Here is a 10088-nt window from a genome sequence, read left to right on the forward strand (position 1 = left end):
TGTACGTCTTTGATTTCACCAAATTTTCTGCTGTAGCTAATTCTGTGCATGATAAATTTACAGCTATGTCTGCAGTACCTGTTGCACACACTTTGCCACAATTAGCCAACTTAATCGACTGAAAAAAGACAACATTGTGCTTGTTTGAAAGGTTTCAGAGAGTCAAAATAAACAAAATCTGTGATCAACCAAATAAAACACCAATGGCCCTGCAATATCGAATCTTTGTAACATTTTACAGTGGTGACGTCATGTGTCCTGAACCGGAACTCCAGTCCTGAATAAAGGTCAAGGTCACTATGTAGTTGGCCTGGAAAATTCTATGACCATCTATGTCCATGAAATATTTTCGAGTTGACCGTGTATCCTTGGTTGATGAACAAGAAATGTCATGTGTTCTGAAGCCCCATGATTGTCTCTGTTAGGGGTTACTATTGACAGAATTGGATCTATTGCAACAGTTAAAAACACAATTGCAATATATATGTACTATTGGAATAATATTGTGATAGTTTTATAAGTACCTGTACCATCCTATAATGTAGATTCTTCCATCACTTGATTATCTGGTCAAGACTATTGTTTACAGGCTGCCGTCATGTGGCAGGATTACTGCTGTGTGTCATCAGGCAACAAACAAACTTACGTAAATAATGACTTCAGTACTGATTTGTTGACATGGTATTTCTGCTGTTACGTGCTCACGGTAATGTCTTTGTGTTGGGGGATAAAAACATCAAAACTCATTATGGCATGTATAATGCGCACCCCCTTCTACCCAGCTGTGTTTTTGTTTTTTTAAAGTGTGCACTATACTCAAGAAAATGTGGTACTTTTTATGCAAATCATGGGAGTGACGGGTGCTACCAGTAGGGCAGGACATGCTAACCCTTTTCGCAAACACCTGATGTCATCATAGATCCATTCATATAATTTTCACCTCTATCTTGCCTTTTATGCCGAATGGAATCTGTTTTGGCAGATAGAGACTGTTTATTCTCTGGTGTTACATTTGCATTTTTCAACATGATTACTGAGTACAGATTGCTTGGGAAGTTGTTTGGGATCAGGGATTTGGGATCAATAAAGAGATCTTAGCACTAAGATTGTCTAAAGTCTGAAGTATGGGAGTCATGATCATGTTAGTGCTAAGATTGCTTTGTGGAACTGGTTCTGGAGAAATGTAGATACCTCTTACTGCTTGATACGAAATTATGAATGTTCTGAATGCATACCCTTGTGTCACTTCAAGCAAGGTTTATTTAGGATCAAAATGAACTGAAAGAGACATGATTACCATCACATTGGTGTTAAACTATTAATATTTCAACTTAAATTGGGGCCATAGACAATTCCTGAAACATTTCTGCTCATTGATATAACAAAATTAAGTTCTTAATCTACAATCAAAGGTTTAATATTTTGTTTGTGTACAATAAAAAATCAACGTACCAGCCATCACAACGTCTGGTAGTGGCCATAATATACAATTGCGTTCTTCCATTTTTAGACAGAGTCCACATTTCTTGGGATCTGAACATATTCTATTGTGTGAACAGTATGCATGTTAAACTTGAGTGAGTGATTGAGTGAGTAGGGTTTAACACCACTTTTAACGTCAGGGGTATGGTGCTGACAAACCTAAAAACATAATCGGGGTGAACCAGGATTAAAACCCACAATCAAACCTCTTTCTGGTGTGCTCAAGGGATGCAACTCTGCACAACAAATCACGGCGCCTTAGACGACTGGGCCACCCATGCCCCCTGTTAATCTTTACACAAATAAATCAATCTAATAGGGTACACATGCATGTACAATATTTCAAGTGTTGGATAGAGATCATCATTTGCAAGCAATGATAACGAGAATCCATTCATATCCTATAACCTAGGCTGCTTGCGGAAAATAGTTCAATGCAATATGAGACAATCATATATGCACTTCTATTTCAGTCTGACAAACCTTTTTTCAAGAAAAAAATTCAAGTAAAAATGCCACACCTTATGGCTTCCATTAAGTGCTTGAGAGATGTCAAATATATTTAGAGCCTTTAAGTGTCTTGGTCTTTTAACCTTCCAATCAGGGTGTTTGAAATCAAACATTACCTATTCTTGTCATTGACACCTTTTATTTATTTCTGTTAATGTAAACATGTTTTAAAATATTGGTTCTGGAAATTGTTGAAAAAGGCAATCCTCTCTGAACAGTCAATGTATAACTCTCAAAGGCTTAAAATGAAAGCAATGTTAGCCAATATGCACAAAGAACTAACAATGTTTTTTTTATTAGTAAGGTTTTTGCATTTCTATCTTTGGGATTTCGCAGTTCAGTTTATTGTAACTTGAACATGCCATGTGAGAATTGTCAGTATTTTGATAAGTCTATGAGTGGAGAATATCTATTGACTTTTCAGGCACTCTTTATGATGATGTCATACGACTCATTATTTGAGATTTTTAATTGAATGAATGTTCAATATTGTATTACTTTTGAGGTTGATCAGTATCGGCCTGATGAACACTCAAAATATTGATTTGTACCAGCCAAGAAAACAATTTTGACTGAGAAAATGAATATGACTTTTTAAATTTTCTCTCTGGTAACACCCAATTTTTGTGTCTATATAACTATAAAAATATAAACTGGTGTATGATAGTGAATAAAAAATGATATTCTGATAGACTGAATAAAAAATATGGTATGAAATGAAACTATCATTTGCAATTCAGGACAATCATCATGCAATTTATAAAAGAGCAAAAACACAAATTTCAGTGGCAACACATTTATTTCAACGAACCCACTGCCAATTAAGGGTAATAAGAAAATGATAAGATAGTGCCACAAGGCCCTGGAGCTTAATCTGCTTTATAAAGAACTGATTGTATGATGTTTCAACCTTATTATGGTGACAAAGATCAATACTGCCATCCTTCCTAACTTTCACCTGTTCCAATTTGAACAAGGAAACAAGAGGAAGGTCTGGTCACGTGATAAGCGTACACCCATGCTGTGGTCACTGGAGCAGAACCGAAATAAGGCAAGCAGAGATGAGTAAACTCATGGGTTATCGGGACTATTGTTTACAAACAAAGCATCAGAATGGTCAACGTCCTGTCCCTTTGAATCAGTAGCAGCAGATAATCAAGACTGATTAATTTCTGGCGTTGCCGTTTTGAATTTGCAAAATGTTTAGCCCCATCTTAAGCTGTTTAATCTTAATTATCCACCTGCTCTGCCTGTTCCAGGATGTGAGGTTTGTGCACCTACAAGAGGTCTCAAGGTACCCTTAAACCACCATGCAAAATCATGACATTTGCAGCATTTCTTGCTTTCTCCCCTGCAGTTTCAATGGCATCAATTTCAGCATGGATTTGGGCATCACATGACCACTTATTTTGTTATTTACTTTCAAGATATAGATTACGCTATCAGACTGTACTGTCATTACAATCAAAGTAATTCCCTGGATGATTCAGATGAATCTTTTGAAAAGGGTTTTGTGACAACAAAAGCATGTTAAACTGAGGTATTGGGACAGCCAAGTTACCGTATATCCCCATATATAAGGTGAGTTTTTAGTACCTAGAATAAGGAGGGGTTTCCCTATACCCAGGGTAGAAGCATTTTGATGTTTTTTCCCAAACACAAAGACATAACCATGAGCATGCAACACTGGATATACCATGTCAACAAATCCGTACGGAACATGCAAATAAATCTTGTAATTACTCTCTCTTGTTATGAAAAAGTGTCCTGTATATTCTGTATGTTCTGGTGCTTTGGTTTCTAACAGGAGTACAATGTATTCTTACATTTCACAATTCCCCGTTCTGATATACTGTATTCGACGTAATAAACGCCCAGGGCACTCTCAAAATTAGGAATAGGGGGCTCGAAAATAACAGTTGAAAGATATATTTCGTGGTTATGCTGACAGCCTGAAATGTTTATGTACGACAGATATATTTTTCAAGAATTAAATTGCCCATAAATAAGGGTGCATATTACACACGAATGAATAAGCCTTGTGTACATTGATCAATTGGAAGGGGTGCTAATTGGGATTGTTCACAGGCCAATATATTAGCAAATATCGCCGTTGGCACTTATTAGAGCGAAGCGCTTATTACGTCGAATACGGTAAGCCTACAACATTGCTTACAGTACTGTATTTCGTTCCACTCGGTCTTCTGACCACCTTATGATGTTCTATCATAAGATACAATTAAAGTCTTGTGTACAAGATTACAGTGATATTCTCAAAGGTCATTCTTAAAAGAGGATGAAGAAAACAACAAAACCTGATATTTACACAGTTATGTAAACTGTTCAAAAGAGGTTAAGTTGTTTTTTCAGCCTACTTCGCATCCTTGATCCCCCTTCCCCAGGGTCATTTCTAAACCTGGAATCATTGGTTGACCCCAGTCAAATAAAACATAGAAAACCAGAATACAGCAATGATATGTTTGTTTGTTTGTTTTGTTTGTTCAGATTCTTGTGGCTCTATTTCTTTCAAATTTAAGAGAAAATAAAGATATAAGAATAGCAGTGATCTAGCTGATACTATGTGTGGATGATGTGTAAAATGTGTACTTCAGACACCGCAATCCTCACTCAACATTAACATCGGTGACAAAGATGCAAAACATATCACAGTAATTGCTGTACAAATTGTTCTGACACTTTTATACACATTTGTTTCCGTAACAATGTTCTCTCACATCAACTCTACTCTACTCAACTACCTTTTCCCTGATCTGGCTCACAATAACATCTCTTCTGGAAAATGTAAGGAAACTGTACATGAAAAGTCCATGTCCATATACCTCAGTGAAACTGACCAAGTCCCATCCACTAAACCACATACTCAGACACCTTGGGAAAATAGGAGACAAATTCGGAATTAAACCATATCTGAAAGTAACCACCACATTAGAACACTGCAAAGCAGTTTCAAGGCTAAGACTCAGTGCTCACGACCTTCAAATTGAGAGAGGAAGATACTTTAACACTCCAACAGAAGAAAGATTATGTACCTTCTGTGATATTGTGGAAATAGAAGATGAGGAACACTTCCTGGTACAATGCCCTCTGTACAAAGACCTGAGACAGGAACTATATTCATCATCCACCTTGGCTATGCACCCAATATCTCTAAAAATACTTTTAAATCAACCAGAGCCTTTTGCAAAAATTATCTCCAATTTCATTCACAAAATGTTCAGGCAAAGAAAATCTGCATCTCCTCTCTAGCAATATAATCAAAGCAATATTTGTATTCTATTGTGAATGTCAATGTTTAATTAGTACACCTGTGGGTGTTTGTGTACAATAAATATTCTTCTTCTTCATCAACAGACTTCAACACATCCCATGATACACTTTCCTTACTTGCTGAAATTTCACTTCCAATTATATTCAACCTTCTTAAGATGAATTTTGTGAGCTGCACTGCCAATGTTATTTCATAAACTATTTAAAATATCTTTAGAAAAGACTCTTGATTGTTTACGCAAGAATTTACGCAAGAATATAAGCCTAATTTGATTCCGGTAGGGATATATATCACCATATTCATAAAACACAACTTTTCCTCATTTATTGTGATAAGTTCTCTGACAGAGAGAATAAAACGTGGGATATTTTGACACACTGTCAAAGATCTACTGTAATCATCACTTCAACTTTGAAAGTTCTCACCAAGGGAGGGATAGAAGTCTTCAATCAAGAATAACATGCCTTTGTGGTTAGCTGCCCTGCTTGGTTTCTTTGGCCTGGGATATCTCAGGAGACAAATATGGTAATAGACCAGCTTTGACTGACGCCATCCTGTCAGCCAATCAGACTACCTTATTGAGATATAGTTGACAGTGATTGGCAGGCTCATCTGTCACACCAATGGTGAACATTTCTACATATTGGCAGCCATATTGAATCGCTGGAAACAAAAATGAAAGTAATTGGGTCCATGAAATATGCCAAAAATAGGCATTGAGGCAGAACTTAAAGATGGTCAAATAAATTAGATGGGATACTCAATGGCTGTCCATGCCACACTGTAAGTGGTATGGATGACAAACTTTGAATGAATTAGTACTTGATCATTACTTTCCAATCTGTGGCAGGGCCTGGAGATTCTCCACTTGACAGATGACTCTTGTTAGTCACTGAAGCCATGAATATAGGCTGTAGACATTGGAGAAATATTATGTGCATATTCAGTTGTTACGTGTTTGTGTGTTTGTTATTACTGTCAAAATATATACTTGTTTTGTGTTAAGAAAAGTCAAACCAACAAGAGAAATAAATAGGGGTCTTCAAAAAACATGTTTATCTCACTGGAGGATAGTCAATTGAGCTTATGTGAGAACCTGGTGTTTTGGTATCTGGCTGTGGTAGAGGTGGTGTGAATAAACACCAACTAAGAAGCCGTTGGGGAAATAAAGTTGATTTGCTTGTTCCTGCCCAATACAGCACCTCATAATTATTCTTCATGGATTTTGTATCAAATATTTAAATGCTTTTATCCCATTCTACTGTAAAATACTAGTTGAGCCACAGTGTCATGGCACTTTTTGATATTGAAATATCTGATGATATTGTTACGAATTCTTGCACTTGGAATTGCAATTCAGTATGAAGTATTCTTGAAGTATTCCTTTACATTAAAGCTGGTCATTTCAGACATCTGTTGAAATCTTGCTTATCAGTAAGGCTGTTTCAGACAACTGTTGAAATCTACCTTTACTGTAAAGCTGGTAATTACAGACCACTGTTGATTTATTTGATTACGATATACTTGAAAATTACTGTTACAGATAACTGTTGAAATCTTCTTTCCAGCTGTAAATCACAGATAACTGTTGAAATCTTCCTTTACTGTAAGTAAAGCAGTTAATCACAGACCACCGTTGAAATATTCCTTTACTGTAAAGGTAATAATTACCGACGACTTTTGAAATATTCCTTTACTGTAAAGGTGATAATTACAGACATCTGTCGAATTCTTCCTTTACTGTAAAGTTTTTAATTACAAACAACTGTTGAAATGTTCCTTTAAACTAAAGCTGATAATTACAGACGAAATACGTATATGTTACAGAATATAACAATATCTCATCTCGTCACTGTAACCCAGAAACACAACTGTTGTAATCCACAGTTACAGTAAAGGAGCAATATCACATCTCATCACTGTAACCCAGAAACACAACTGTCGTAATCCCCAGTTACAGTAAAGGAGCAATATCTCATCTCGTCACTGTAACCCAGAAACACAACTGTCGTAATCCACAGTTACAGTAAAGGAGCAATATCTCATCTCATCACTGTAACCCAGAAACACAACTGTCGTAATCCCCAGTTACAGTAAAGGAGCAATATCACATCTCATCACTGTAACCCAGAAACACAACTGTCGTAATCCCCAGTTACAGTAAAGGAGCAATATCTCATCTCGTCACTGTAACCCAGAAACACAACTGTCGTAATCCACAGTTACAGTAAAGGAGCAATATCTCATCTCATCACTGTAACCCAGAAACACAACTGTCGTAATCCCCAGTTACAGTAAAGGAGCAATATCACATCTCATCACTGTAACCCAGAAACACAACTGTCGTAATCCCCAGTTACAATAAAGGAGCAATATCACATCTCATCACTGTAACCCAGAAACACAACTGTCGTAATCCACAGTTACAGTAAAGGAGCAATATCTGATCTCGTCACTGTAACCCAGAAACACAACTGTCGTAATCCACAGTTACAGTAAAGGAGCAATATCACATCTCATCACTGTAACCCAGAAACACAACTGTCGTAATCCCCAGTTACAGTAAAGGAGCAATATCACATCTCATCACTGTAACCCAGAAACACAACTGTCGTAATCCCCAGTTACAGTAAAGGAGCAATATCTCATCTCGTCACTGTAACCCAGAAACACAACTGTCATAATCCACAGTTACAGTAAAGGAGCAATATCTCATCTCGTCACTGTAACCCAGAAACACAACTGTCGTAATCCACAGTTACAGTAAAGGAGCAATATCTAATCTCGTCACTGTAACCCAGAAACACAACTGTCATAATTCCCAGTTACAGTAAAGGAGCAATATCACATCTCATCACTGTAACCCAGAAACACAACTGTCGTAATCCCCAGTTACAGTAAAGGAGCAATATCTCATCTTGTCACTGTAACCCAGAAACACAACTGTCGTAATCCCCAGTTACAATAAAGGAGCAATATCTGATCTCGTCACTGTAACCCAGAAACACAACTGTCGTAATCCCCAGTTACAGTAAAGGAGCAATATCTCATCTCGTCACTGTAACCCAGAAATACAACTGTCGTAATCCCCAGTTACAGTAAAGGAGCAATATCTCATCTCATCACTGTAACCCAGAAACACAACTGTCGTAATCCCCAGTTACAGTAAAGGAGCAATATCTCATCTCGTCACTGTAACCCAGAAACACAACTGTCGTAATCCCCAGTTACAGTAAAGGAGCAATATCACATCTCATCACTGTAACCCAAAAACACAACTGTCGTAATCCCCAGTTACAGTAAAGGAGCAATATCTCATCTCGTCACTGTAACCCAGAAATACAACTGTCGTAATCCACAGTTACAGTAAAGGAGCAATATCTCATCTCATCACTGTAACCCAGAAACACAACTGTCGTAATCGCCAGTTACAGTAAAGGAGCAATATCTCATCTCGTCACTGTAACCCAGACACACAACTGTCGTAATCCCCAGTTACAGTAAAGGAGCAATATCACATCTCATCACTGTAACCCAGAAACACAACTGTCATAATCCACATTTACAGTAAAGGAGCAATATCTCATCTCGTCACTGTAACCTATAGAGTCAACTACAACAGGGCAGTAAATCATCCGGACTAGAAATAGGATTGACAAAACTCTGCTTACCTTGTGTGTCATATCCCCCTCTCAGCTCAATGGCAATAACACGTACCACCCCAATGCATACAGCACCACAGACACTGGTGATGAGCATTGCTTTATTGCTGAATGTAATAAACATAAATAGTGGAGTTACATTTTCCATATGACCAGTTCCTAGACTAGTTTAGTGTGTTTTATGTTTCCAGATCAGGAATTGTTGAGAAACAGATTTATTACTTGATGGTTAATATCTATGGAGACCTGCATGGAGATTGATATCATCTGAGTATCTGGGAGCCCTTAATAATGGTGTGGGTCACAACTGTTGTATTCATCATGCCACTGCTGGCGGGAAAATGAGCATTGTCAGATATCTTTATACTCCAGAGCATGTTTGGAGTGAGGTCGTGCCCTTTTAACAGGTCTGTTGGAAGATTTATACCTTGATAGAGACATACACAACTCTCCACGCTGAGTAGCAGTGCTGAATGTGTCATAGAGCATGGCTTTTGGCCATTACTAGGCTCCATTGGTTCTTAGAATGAGAATTGGTTGTCACAATGGCTGCTGCATATTTGTACTGGGATTGCTTGTCACGCTATTCAATGAGTGGTTCGATGATGTTTGGTTGTCACAATGGATGCTAAATATTTGCATCGAGGCTGGTTGTCAGATTATCCAGTGAGTTGGTTGTCACAATGGTTGCTGAGTATTTGTATAGGGGTTGGTTGTCACAATGGCTGCTGAGTATTTATGTATGGGTTGGTTGTCACAATGGCTGCTGAGTATTTTTATGGGGATTGGGTGTCACAATGGTTGCTGAGTATTGGTATTGGATTGGTTGTCACAATGGTTGCTGAGTATTTGTATGGGGGTTGGTTGTCACAACTGCTGCTGAGAATTTGTGTGGTGGTTGGTTGTCACAATGGCTGCTGAGAATTTGTGTGGAGGTTGTCACAATGGTTGCTGAGTATTTGTATGGGGGTTGGTTGTCACAATGGTTGCTGAGTATTTGTATGGAGGTTGGTTGTCACAATGGTTGCTGAGTATTTATATAGGGGTTGGTTGTCACAATGGTTGCTGAGTATTTATATAGGGGTTGGTTGTCTCAATGGTTGCTGAGTATTGGTATTGGATTGGTTGTCACAATGGCTGCTGAG

Source organism: Haliotis rufescens, unplaced genomic scaffold (genome assembly GCF_023055435.1).
Source record: "Haliotis rufescens isolate VD_foot unplaced genomic scaffold, xgHalRufe1.0.p SCAF_1, whole genome shotgun sequence".
Classification (NCBI taxonomy): Eukaryota; Metazoa; Mollusca; class Gastropoda; order Lepetellida; family Haliotidae; genus Haliotis; species Haliotis rufescens.